General features: G+C 35.9%; 1 protein-coding gene across 4 annotated transcripts in view; it reads left to right on the top strand.

Annotated features, from left to right (window-relative positions):
* Positions 1 to 13,557, top strand: part of PARPBP (PARP1 binding protein) — a 72,355-nt gene that overhangs the window by 22,695 nt on the left and 36,103 nt on the right. The window lies entirely within an intron of this gene.

The raw sequence follows: 13,557 nt of genomic DNA on the forward strand, positions 1-13,557 counted from the left end.
TTAGTAAAATTACCATTGACAAGATGAAAGGTTAAGAGTACTGGAAAGAGCATATCTAAAAATATGTTATGTGAGACTGGTTCAAGATGGCGGAGTAGAAGGACATGCTCTCACTCCCTCTTGCAAGAACACTGGAATCACAACTAACTGCTGAACAGTCATCGACAGGAAGACACTGGAACTCACCAAAAGATACCCCACATCCAAAGACAAAGGAGAAGCCACAAGGAGATGGTAGGAGGGGCGCATCACAATAAAATCAAATCCCATACCTGCTGGGTGGGTGACCCACAAACTGGAGAACACTTATATCACAGAAAAACACCCACTGGAGTGAAGGCTCTGAGCCCCACGTCAGGCTTCAGAAACTGGGGGTCCAGAAAATGGAGGAGGAATTCCTAGAGAATCAAACTTTGAAGGCTAGTGGGATTTGATTGCAGGACTTCGACAGGACTGGGGGAAACGGAGACTTCACTCTTGGAGGGCACACTCAAAGTAGTGTGCACATTGGGACCCAGGGGGAAGGAGCATTGACCCCACAGAGCCTGAACCAGACCTACCTGCTAGTGTTGCGGGGTCTGCTGCAGAGGCGGGGGGTGGCTCTGTCTCACCGTGAGGACAAGGACACAGGCAGCAGAAGTTCTGGGAAGTACTCCTTGGTGTGAGCCCTCCCAGAGTCAGCCATTAGCCTCACCAAAGAGCCTGGGTAGGCTCCAGTGTTGGGTCACCTCAGGCCAAGCAACCAACAGGGAGGGGACACAGCCCCACCCATCAGCAGGCAAAAGGATTAAAGTTTTACTGAGCTCTGCCGACCAGAGAAACACCCAGCTCTACCCACCACCGGTCCCTCCCATCAGGAAACTTGCACAAGCCTCTTAGATGGCGTCATCCACCAGAGGGCAACAGCAGAAGCAAGAAGAACTACAATCCTGCAGCATGTGGAACAAAAACCACATTCATAGAAAGATAGACAAGATGAAAAGGCAGAGGGCTATCTACCAGATGAAGTAACAAGATAAAACCCCAGAAAAACAACTAAATGATGTGGAATAGGCAACCTTCCAGAAAAAGAATTCAGAATAATGATAGTGAACATGATCCAGGACCTCGGAAAAAGAATGGAGACAAAGATCGAGAAGATGCAAAAAATGTTTAACAAAGACCAAGAACAATTAAAGAACAAACAGAGATGAACAATAATATAATTGAAATGAACCACCTGGAGGGGTGGGATGGGGAGGGTGGGAGGGAGGGAGATGCATGAGGGAAGGGATGTGGGAACAGATGTGTATGTATGACTGATTCACTTTGTTATAAAGCAGAAACTAATTAAAAAAAAAGAAGAAAAAAAAAAGAAAAATACACTAGAAAAAATCAATAGCAGAATAACTGAGGCAAGAACGGATAAGTGACCTGATAGACCGAATGGTGGAATTCACTGCTGCAGAACAGAATAAAGAAACAAGAATGAAAAGAAATGAAGACAGCCTAAGAGAACTCTGGGACACATTAAATGCAACAACATTTGCATTATAGGGGTCCCAGAAGGAGAAGAGAGAAAGAAGGGACCCAAGAAAATATTTGAAGAGATTATAGTTGAAAACTCCCCTAACATAGGAAAGGAAATAGCCACCCAAATCCAAGAAGCACAGAGAGTCCCATACAGGATAAACCCAAGGAGAAACACGCCAAGACACATAGTAATCAAATTGGCAAAAGTTAAAGACAAAGAAAAATTATTGAAAGCAGCAAGAGAAAAATGGCAAATAACATACAAGGGAACTCCCATAAGGTTAACAGCTGATTTCTCAGCAGAAACTCTACAAGCCAGAAGTGAGTGAAATGATATACTTAAAGTGATGAAAGGGAAGAACCTACAACCAAGATTACTCTGCCCAGCAAGGATCTCATTCAGGTTTGATGGAGAAATCAAAAGCGTTATAAGCAAAAGCTAAAAGAATTCAGCACCACCAAACCAGCTCTACAACAGATGCTAAAGGAAGTTCTTTAAGTGGGAAACACGAGAGAAGAAAAGCACCTACAAAACAAACCCAAAATGATTAAGAAAATGGTCATAGGAACATACATATCGATAATTACCTTAAACGTGAATGGATTAAGTGCTCCAACCAAAAGACACATGCTTGCTGAATGGATACAAAAACAAGACCCATCTATATGCTGTCTACAAGAGACCCACTTCAGACCTAGGGACATGTGCAGACTGAAAGTGAGGGAATGGGAAAAGATATTCCATGCAAATGGAAATCACAAGAAACCTGGAGTAGCAATATTCATATCAGATAAAATAGATGTTAAAATAAAGAATGTTAAAAGAGACAAGGAAGGACACTACATAATGATAAAGAGGTCAATCCAAGAAGAAGATATAACAATTATACATATATACGCACCCAACATAGGAGCACCTCAATACATAAGGCAACTGCCAACAGCTATAAAAGAGGAAATTGACAGTAACACAATAATAGTGGGGAACTTTAACACCTCACTTACACCAATGGACAGATGATCCAGACAGAAAATTAATATGGAAACACAAGCTTTAAATGACACAATAGACCAGATAGATTTCATTGATATTTATAGGACATTCCATCCAAAAACAGCAGATTACACTTTCTTCTCAAGTGCGCATAGAACATTCTCCAGGATAGATCACATCTTGGGTCACAAATCCAGCCTCAGTAAATTTAAGAAAATTGAAATCATGTCAGGCATCTTTTCTGACCACAGTGCTATGAGATTAGCAATCAATTACACGGGAAAAAACGTAAAAAACACAAACACATGGAGGCTAAACAATACGTTACTAAATAGCCAAGTGCTCACTGAAGAAATCAAAGAGGAAATAAAAAAATACCTAGAGACAAATGACAATGAAAACACGACCATCCAAAACCTGTGGGCTGCAGCAAAAGCAGTTCTAAAAGGGAAGTTTATAGCTATATAAGCCTACCTCAAGAAACAAGAAAAATCTCAAATAAACAATCTAACCTTACCCCTAAAGGAACTAGAGAAAGAAGAACAAACAAAACCCAAAGTTAGTAGAAGGAAAGAAATCATAAAGATCAGAGCAGAAATAAATGATACAGAAACAAAGAAAACAATAGCAGAGATCAATAATACTAAAAGCTGGTTCTTTGAGAAGATAAACAACACTGATAAACATTTAGCCAGACTTATCAAGAAAAAGAGGGAGAGGCCTCAAATCAATAAAATAAGAAATGAAAAAGGAGAAGTTACAACAGACACTGCAGCAATACAAAGCATCCCGAGAGACTACTACAAGCAACTCTGTGCCAATAAAACGGACAACCTGGAAGAAATGGACACATTCTTAGAAAGGTATAACCTCCCAAGACTGAACCAGGAAGAATAGAAAATATGAACAGACTAATCACAAGTAATGAAATTAAAACTGTGATTAAAAATCTTCCAAAAAACAAAAGTCCAGGACCAGATGTCTTCATGGGTGAATTCTATGAAACATTTAGAGAAGAGCTAACACCCATCCTTCCCAGACCAGGGATCAAACTTGTGTCTCCTGCATTGGCAGGCGGGTTCTTAACCACTGTGCCACCAGGGAAGTCCCCAGTTACATATTGATATAAGGATCCTGCATATCTCAAACACCGGCAGTAAATTATATAAAGTTGTCATCAATAAACTTATTTTATGATAAAAATAATATTAAAGGGATAGCCATGAAAAAGAATTATAGTATATAGAAACTGAAGGGGCTTCATTGTAAGCATATAGTTTTCTCATTTAACAAACAATGGTAATTTCGTGGTGTTAATCCTCTACTTTTTATCTTTTGCCTTCTTGGATTATATTTTCTAAGAGAATTTTATCTACCAGTTAGCTGATGGATTAGATTTTATGCAGACTATTAAGATAGCAGCTATCCTCTCAACCATTTTTCTGTTACTTGCAGACTTCTGATTTTTCTTTTGCAAAGTATTTTATTTCTATTAAAATTCCAAAGTGACTTTTTGGGCTACAGTCTTAAAAAGATATATTTTGATCACCAAATGCTTACTAATGTCACACCAGTTCCTCAAGTAGATGAATGAAATGGACTGGAGGAACAATATTTTTGTTTCCTTATTTTATTTTTCCCTGAGGTACTAAACTATTGGTTTAGAAATTCTGAAGTAATGAAGGGAAAAACAGAATAAAGGCCCCAAAAGAAAATAATCAGTTAAATAAAAAAATTCTACGAGTATATTAGTTATAGTCCAATCTTGTTTGTTCATTATATGTAAGAATTTATGTGTTGACAAATAAAAACAATACTTGCATAAATTTTAATATCAATTTAGAAAAACTGACTTTATTCAAATTGAGATTGAACATATGCATTTCAGTAATAGTTAAGGGTTAGGAAAAGCAACTTGAAGTTGTCAAAAAGCTTAAATAAAATTGTTCAACTTCTAAACACACATTGCAAATATTTTGTGGTATGGATAGAATCAGTTTATTAAACAGATAAATGGAACAGTATCTTTATTTTTGGTATCTGGGTAAAAGCTTCAATCTTGTGGATTTTTTCAATTTAAGCCCTTACTTCTGGACATCATAACTGTATTTATGTGGAATGCTTTTCCAGAGAGCCTCTTTAAAACCCACTTGCAAATACAAGAGCAGGGAAACCATAACTGCCATGTTATCTGACCATAATGATAGGGATAGATTTCCAATTGCAGCCATGAGTTAGAAGAAACACTCTAACTGTGAGGACTCCAAGATGTTTTTCCCTGATGTTTGCCTAACATCACAGATCAGAAGGACAGAATTTGCTAGCCTTTAAGAACAAGTTGTAGATGTGGGAGTTTAAGTCCTGGTCTTGTACCCAATAAGGATCAGACATATACATATTAGTAAACTCATTATTTTTGAACAGCAGAAGCACAGTGAAATACAGATTGCATGAAATTAAATGTAGAAAGAGTAAAGAAATTTCTGATTACAATGTGAATATCTCTTTCCTCTGCTTTGATTTTTGGGAAATTGTGTCACGCTTCCTGTACGTTTTAGACAGACTATTGCACTGTGAGGTTAAAATGGAAACTTTGCATTATAGATTCACATGAAATATTATGATTTACTGTGAAAGTAAAGATAAAAGGACTCTTGAAATAAAGCAGAAAACTATGTTATACCTTATTTTATAAAATTTTAGGACATCTTTTTTTTTAATATATGTGAAAGCACTTTAATGATGAAAAGTAACCTCCTACTACTATTAATAATAATAGTAATAACAATAACAACAATAATACTTAATATTAGCAGTAGTATGTTCTACCGTATAAAATAATCTTCCAGTTTCAGGAGTAGTATGAGGCTAAGTTGAGTCCCCAGAGAGTAATATACTACTTATTTAAAGTAGAAGAAACAACTTTCAAAAAGTGCTGAAGAACATTTCATTGAGTACTCTCTTTCTCTAGCATTAATGGTAACCTAGGGTTCTTAAAGATTTTTGTGCCTCCCCAAGTATTCAACTCACTACCAGAAGATTCTCTTCTTTCTTTCTTTCTCTCTTCCTTCCTTCCTTCTTTCCTTCCTTCCTTCTTCCCTCCCTCCCTCCTTCTCTCTCTCTCTTTCTTTCTCTCTCTCTTTCTCTTTCTTTCTTTTCTTTTCTTTCCTTCTTCCTTTCTTTCTTTCCTTCTTTCTTCCTTTTTTTTATTCAAACAGAAAGTCACAAAAATTATAATCATCCTCCTCAGTTCACTGAGTCCCATGTAATTAATTTTTTTTATTTTGATCTTTTGTTAGCATTTTTATGAATTCATCAGTTTACCATTAGCATTCTGAAAATGCTTATTCATTCAGTTCAGCAGTATAGTCAGTTACCAGAAACCTGTACTTCTCCAGCTCTGTTTTTTTCTCTCAAGACTGCTTTGGCTATTCGGGGTCTTTTGTGTCTCCATAAAAATTTTAAGATTTTTTTTCTAGTTCCGTAAAAAATGCCATTGGTAATTTGATAGGGATTGCATTGAATCTGTAGATTGCTTTGGGTAGTATAGTCATTTTCACAATATTGATTCTTCCAATCCAAGAACATGGTATATCTCTCCATCTGTTGGCATCATCTTTAATTTCTTTCATCAGTGTCTTATAGTTTTCTGCATATAGGTCTTTGGTCTCCCTAGGTAGGATTAATCCTAGGTATTTTATTCTTTTTGTTGCAGTGGTATATGGGAGTGTTTCCTTAATTTCTCTTTCAGATTTTTTCATCATTAGTGTATAGGAATGCAAGAGATTTCTGTGCATTAATTTTGTATCCTGCAACTTTACCAAATTCATTGATTAGCTCTAGAAGTTTTCTGGTGGCATATTTAGGATTCTCTATGTATAGTATCATGTCATCTGTAAACAGTGACAGTTTTACTTCTTCTTTTCCAATTTGTATTCCTTTTATTTCTTTTTCTTCTCTGATTGCTATGGCTAGGGCTTCCAAAACTACGTTGAATAATAGTGGTGAGAGTGAGCAACCTTGTCTTGTTCCTGATCTTAGAGGAAATGCTTTCAGTTTTTCACTATTGAGAATGATGTTTGCTGTGGGTTTGTCATATATGGCCTTTATTATGTTGAGGTAGGTTCCCTCTATGCCCACTTTCTGGAGAATTTTTTTTATCATAAATGGGTGTTGAATTTTGTCAAAAGCTTTTTCTGCATCTATTGAGATGATCACATGGTTTTTATTCTTCAATTTGTTAATATGGTGTATCACATTGATTGATTTGCATATATTGAAGAATCCTTGCATCCTGGGGTAAATCCCACTTGATCATGGTGTATGATCCTTTTAATGTGTTGTTGGATTCTGTGTGCTAGTGTTTGGTGAGGATTTTTGCATCTATATTCATCAGTGATATTGGTCTGTAATTTTCTTTCTTTGTAGTATCTTTCCCTGGTTTTGGTATCAGGGTGATGGTGGCCTCATAGAATGAGTTTGGGAGTGTTCCTTAATCCGCAATTTTTTGGAAGAGTTTGAGAAGGATGGGTGTTAGCCCTTCTCTAAATGTTTTATAGAATTCACCTGTGAAGCCATCTGGTCCTGGACTTTTGTTTGTTGGAAGATTTTTTTTTTTTTTTCCTGTGGTACCCGGGCCTCTCACTGTTGTGGCCTCTCCCACTGTGGAGCACAGGCTGCGGACACGCAGGCATAGCGGCCGTGGCTCACGGGCCCAGCCGCTCCATGGCATGTGGGATCTTCCTGGACCGGGGCATGAACCCGTGTACCCTGCATCGTCAGGCGGACTCTCAACCAGTGCGCCACCAGGGAAACCCTGTTGGAAGATTTTTAATCACAGTTTCAATTTCATTACTTGTGATTGGTCTGTTCATATTTTCTATTTCTTCCTGGTTCAATCTTGGAAGGTTATACCTTTCTAAGAATTTGTCCGTTTCTTCCAGGTTGTCCATTTTATTGGCATAGAGTTGCTTGTAGTAGTCCCTTAGGATGCTTTGTATTTCTGCAGTGTCTGTTGTAACTTCTCCTTTTTCATTTCTAATTTTATTGATTTGAGTCCTCTCCCAGTCTGGCTAATATTTTATCACTTTTGTTTATCTTCTCAAAGAACTAGCTTTTAGTTTTATTGATCTTTTCTATTGTTTTCTTTGTTTCTATTTCATTTATTTCTGCTCTGATCTTTATGATTTCTTTCATTCTGCTAACCTTTGGGTTTTTTAATCTGCATTCTCTAGTTCCTTTAGGAACTAGAGTGTAAGGTTAGGAGTGTAAGGTTACACTCCTAACCTTTAGGAGTGTAAGGTTAGATTGTTTATTTGAGATTTTTCTTGTTTCTTGAGGTAGGCTTGTATACTTATAAACTTCCCTCTTAGAACTGCTTTTGCTGCATCCCATAGGTTTTGGATCGTTGTGTTTTCATTGTCATTTGTGTCTAGGTATTTTTTTATTTCCTCTTTGATTTCTTCAGTGAGCAGATTTCTTGGTTATTTAGTAACGTATTGTTTAGCCTCCATGTGTTTGTGTTTTTTTACGGTTTTTTCCCTGTAATTCATTTCTAATCTCATAGCATTGTGGTCAGAAAAGATGCTTGATATAATTTCAATTTTCTTAAATTTACTGAGGCTTGATTTGTGACCCAAGATGTGATCTATCCTGGAGAATGTTCCATGCGCCCTTGAGAAGGAAGTGTATTCTGCTGTTTTTGGATGGAATGTCCTATAAATATCAATGAAATCTGTCTGGTGTTGTGTCATTTAAAGCTTGTGTTTCCGTATTAATTTTCTGTCTGGATCATCTGTCCATTGGTGTAAGTGAGGTGTTAAAGTTCCCCACTATTATTGTGTTACTGTCAATTTCCTCTTTTATAGCTGTTGGCAGTTGCCTTATGTATTGAGGTGCTCCTATGTTGGGTGCGTATATATGTATAATTGTTTTATCTTCTTCTTGGATTGACCTCTTTATCATTATGTAGTGTCCTTCCTTGTCTCTTTTAACATTCTTTATTTTAACGTCTATTTTATCTGATATGAATATTGCTACTCCAGGTTTCTTGTGATTTCCATTTGCATGGAATATCTTTTCCCATCCCCTCACTTTCAGTCTGTATGTGTCCCTAGGTCTGAAGTGGGTCTCTTGTAGACAGCATATATATGGGCCTTGTTTTTGTATCCTTTTAGCAAGCCTGTGTCTTTTGGTTGGAGCACTTAATCCATTTACCTTCAAGGTAATTATCGATATGTATGTTCCTATGACCATTTTCTTAATTGTTTTGGGTTTGTTTTGTAGGTGCTTTTCTTCTCTTGTGTTTCCCACTTAGAGAAGTTCCTTTAGCATTTGTTGTAGAGCTGGTTTGGTGGTGCTGAATTCTCTTAGCTTTTGCTTGTCTGTAAAGCTTTTGATTTCTCCATCGAATCTTAGTGAGATCCTTGCCGGGTAGAGTAATCTTGGTTATAGGTTCTTCCCTTTCATCACTTTAAGTATATCATGCCGCTCACTTCTGGCTTGTAGATTTTCTGCTGAGAAATCAGCTGTTAACCTTATGGGAGTTCCCTTGTATGTTATTTGCCATTTTTCCCTTGCTGCTTTCAATAATTTTTCTTTGTCTTTAATTTTTGCCAATTTGATTAGTATGTGTCTCGGCATGTTTTTCCTTGGGTTTGTCCTGTATGGGACTCTCTGTGCTTCCTGGACTTGGGTGGCTACTTTCTTTCCCATGTTAGGGAATTTTTTGACTATAATCTCTTCTAATATTTTCTCGGGTCCTTTCTCTCTTCTCCTTCTGGGACCCCTATAATGCGAATGTTGTTGCGTTTAATGTTGTCCCAGAGGTCTCTTAGGCTGTCTTCGTTTCTTTTCATCATTCTTTTTTCTTTATTCTGTTCCGCAACAGTGAATTCCACCATTCTGTCTTCCAGGTCATTTATCTGTTCTTCTGCCTCAGTTATTCTGCTGTTGATTTCTTCTAACGTATTTTTCATTTCAGTTATTGTATTGTTCATCTCTGTTTATTTGTTCTTTAATTGTTCTAGGTCTTTGTTAAACATTTTTTGCATCTTCTCGATCTTTGCCTCCAGTCTTTTTCCAAGGTCCTGGATCATCTTCAGTATCATTATTCTGAATTCTTTTTCTGGAAGGTTGCCAATCTCCACTTCATTTAGTTGATTTTCTGGGGTTTTGTCTTATTCATTGATCTGGTACATAGCCTTCTGCCTTTTCATCTTGTGTATCTTTCTTTGAATGTGTTTTTTGTTCCATAGGCTACGGGATTGTAGTTGTTCTTTCTTTTTCATTTATTTCTGATCTGATTTTTTTTTTTTGTGGTACGTGGGCCTCTCACTGTTGGGGCCTCTCCCGTTGCGGAGCACAGGCTCCGGATGCGCAGGCTCAGTAGTTGTGGGTCATGGGCCTAGTTGCTCCGCGGCATGTGGGATCTTTCTAGACTAGGGCACGAACCTGTGTCCTCTGCATTGGCAGGCAGATTCTCAACCACTGCGCCACCAGGGAAGCTCTGATCTGATCTTCTTTATTTTTTTCCTTCTTCTAACTTCGGGGGTTTTTTGTTCTTCTTTCTCTTAATTTCTTTAGGTGTATGTTTAGGTTGTTTATTTGAGATTTTTCTTGTTCCATGAGGTAGGATGTATTGCTATAACCTTCCCTCTTAGCACTGCTTTTGCTGCATCCCATAGGTTTTAGGTCTTCGTGTTTTCACTGGCATTTTTTTCTAGGTATTTTTTGATTTCCTCTTTGTTTTCTTCAGTGATCTCTTGGTTATTTAGTAGTGTATTTTTTAGCCTCCATGTGTTTGTATTTTTTACGGTTTTTTTCCTGTAACTGATATGTAGTCTTATAGTGTTGTGGTCGGAAAACATACTTGATACGATTTCAGTTTTCTTAAATTTACCAAGGCTTGATTTGTGACCCACGATATATTCTATTCTGAGCATGTTCCGTGAGTACTTGAGAAGAAAGTGTATTCTGTTGTTTTTGGTTGGAATGTCCTATAAATATCAATTAAGTCCATCTTGTTTAATGTATCATTAAAGCTTGTGTTTTCTTATTCATTTTCATTTTGAATGATCTGTCCATTGGTGAAAGTGGGGTGTTATAGTCCCCTAATATTATTGTGTTACTGTCGATTTCCCCTTTTATGGCTGTTAGCATTTGCCTTATGTATTGAAGTGCTTGTATGGTTGGTGCATAAATATTTACAATTGTTATATCTTCTTCTTGGATTGATCCCTTGATCATTTTAGGACAGATCTTAAAGATGATTTTAATTTAGTTGTATCTTAGTACTTTTCTTTTTAAGGCAATTTAATAAAAATATATGAGCACTTATTTGATCCCAACTTCCCGATAAGTTTTTATCAGTAGTTTCAATTTTGAAATATCTAAAAGGGGAAATACATGTATTAATTTTTCTTTTGTTTATCATTGAACAAATGCTGATTGAGAACTTATTAATAAGAATGGATTGATTACCTGCTCTAATGCCAGTCATTCTTTTAGGACCTAAGGATACATCATTTGCTCTCAGGGGACTTATAAAATAGTAGAAAGATTAATAAAATAGACAAAGTATCAGAAAGTATTAATATTTATGTAGAGAATTATAATTGGTTCATATGCATAGTTATAACAGGGTGATAAGAAAGAGAATATGTGAATAGCTTCTTTATACTGGAGAATCAGGGAGCCTCTCTTCAAATGTAACATTTATTATCTTTAATATTTAAGAAAAATGGTTTCATAGAGTTCACATCAAACTTTTTGTTTTAATGAATTTTGCTTAGGTTATATTTTGAGTCCATGTTTAAGGTAACCTTTTCCTGTCCATTGAGGTTTTTTAAATTGACCCTGACTGCCTTACATGTTTTAAGAATTGTTTTTTACATGAAAGTTAAATAATCCCAAAGCATGTTATCTTTAGAAGTGCTTTTAAGATGTGTATGAACTTGAAACTTCCTTTATCACTGTCTGAGAGACTTCCTATTGATTTGTAAGTTTTATTTCTACCTTTTAACTCTCTTTGTGCTTCTTAATTTAATGTGATTAGACAGAATATGAAGAAATCTTAATTTTAATAGGGAAAATATTTTCTTAGAGTTTAAAGATGATAAATTATTGGGTCTTTAGCTAAGTTATCAGTCACTTATAGACTTATGAATTTCATGAGTTTTGAGCATAAGTTGAGTTTAGCATTTGTGAGTCTATTTTAACAGGGTAATAGGCAAGGAGAGGATTTCAAGTGAACATTCTGGGAGCAACATCTAAGAATTAAAAACAAACAGGATTCCAGAGCAGGGTGAAAGTAGTTGAGAGTGTGAGAATAAGGAGAGAATTTCATGCAAGGAATTTAATTTTGATGAAATCCAATTTATCATTTTTTTCTATTATGTTTTGTACTTTTGCTGTCATATCTAATAAGTCTTCCTAATCCCAAGTCATGAAGATATTCTCCTATGTTTTCTCCTGAAAGTTTTATAATTTTATACTCTACATTTAGGTCTGTGATCTAGTTTGAGTTAATTTTTATAAAAGGTATGAGGTTTAGGTGAGGTTTATTTGTTTTGCATATGGATGACCAGTTGCTCCCACACCAATTATTGTAAAGACTGCCCTTTCTTTATTGCTTCTGTTGCACCTGTATCAAAAATCAAATAGCAATATCTGTGTTAGTTCTCTTTCTGGACTCTATTCTGTTTCATTGATCTGAGTGTCTGTCCCTTTGTAAATGCTATGCTTTTTTTGTTTTTTTTTTTACAATTTGTATTCAGTTATTAAAAGGAAACATTTATAATCTCAAGGTTGTGAAGGATTCTTAAGACCCAGAAAGCAAAAAAAATTAGGGAAAAGATTAATGAATTTGATCATTACAAAATGTAAAGTTTCTTGACCTATTCTATTAACAGTGGTAAAGTATAAGCAAAAGACTGAGAGAAGATCTTTGCCAGTGCATAATATATGTGGGTTAAAATCTAGAATATAAAAAGAGCTACTATGAATAAGAAAAAAGCAAACAAATTACACAAAAGAAAGCCATGCAGTCATTTAACAGGAAAAGAAATAAAGATGGCCAACACATTTTTAAAGATTCCTAGTCTTCCAGGTAATCAGAGGAAATAAGTAAAACTTTTAAAGTTTTATAACATTAAATATTGGCCAGGATATAGGAAAATGGGAGCTCTCCTTCACTATTGGTGGGGGTATAAATAGGTACAAGTGAAGGACACTTGGCAGTATGTATTAAAATAATAAAAAAGTACATTATAGTCCCAGCAGTACTATAAAAACACTCAACATATATACAGGGAGATAAGTATCAGAATATACATGCAGCAATGCTTATAATAAAATTTGGAGGAATCTAAATGACCCTCATTAGGGGAATGACTAAATTGTAATATTTTTATATTAGAATGCTATATACTACTGTTTATAAGGAGACAGGTTAAGTTTCTCTTTATGGGCCTGAAAGCTTCCTGACCCTCATTATATAAGCAATATTTTTTCCTTCTTTCACAGAAGAAAGGTAGAATTAAATTGTAACACTGGCAATTTACAGCAAGATTTGTGTGCTGTTTTCAAGAAAATGGATACTCCTGTGAGAAGTCTTTGTTCATAAAAACGTTTTTCTGTTGTTTAATGTATCTATTGGGTTGGCCAAAAAGTTCGTTCGAGTTTGTCCATAAGATGGTACAGAAAAACATGAACAAACTTTCTGGCCAGCCCAATATTAGAAAATAAGAGGGAAGCACCCCTTAGTGCCTCAAAGGAAATAAGAAAATTAAGACTGAATATCACCTGGGTTCCAAGTTTCTGCCATGGGAAGGAAATCAATACTGTGCTGTCTTGACTATTGTAATTGTAAAGTAATTTTGAAGATCATTTTTCAGCACATATAATATGTTGTTTCAATGTCTTCTGGCTTACATACTTAATTTTTGATGTTCTATTAACCTTACTATTGTTCCTGTGTATGTAATGTGTCATTTTGCTCTGGCTGCTCTTAAGATTTTTTATCTTTGGATGTCAGAGTTTAAGTGTAAAGG

Source organism: Mesoplodon mirus, assembly GCF_964341445.2.
Source record: "Mesoplodon mirus genome assembly, chromosome: 11".
In the NCBI taxonomy this organism is placed as follows: Eukaryota; Metazoa; Chordata; class Mammalia; order Artiodactyla; family Ziphiidae; genus Mesoplodon; species Mesoplodon mirus.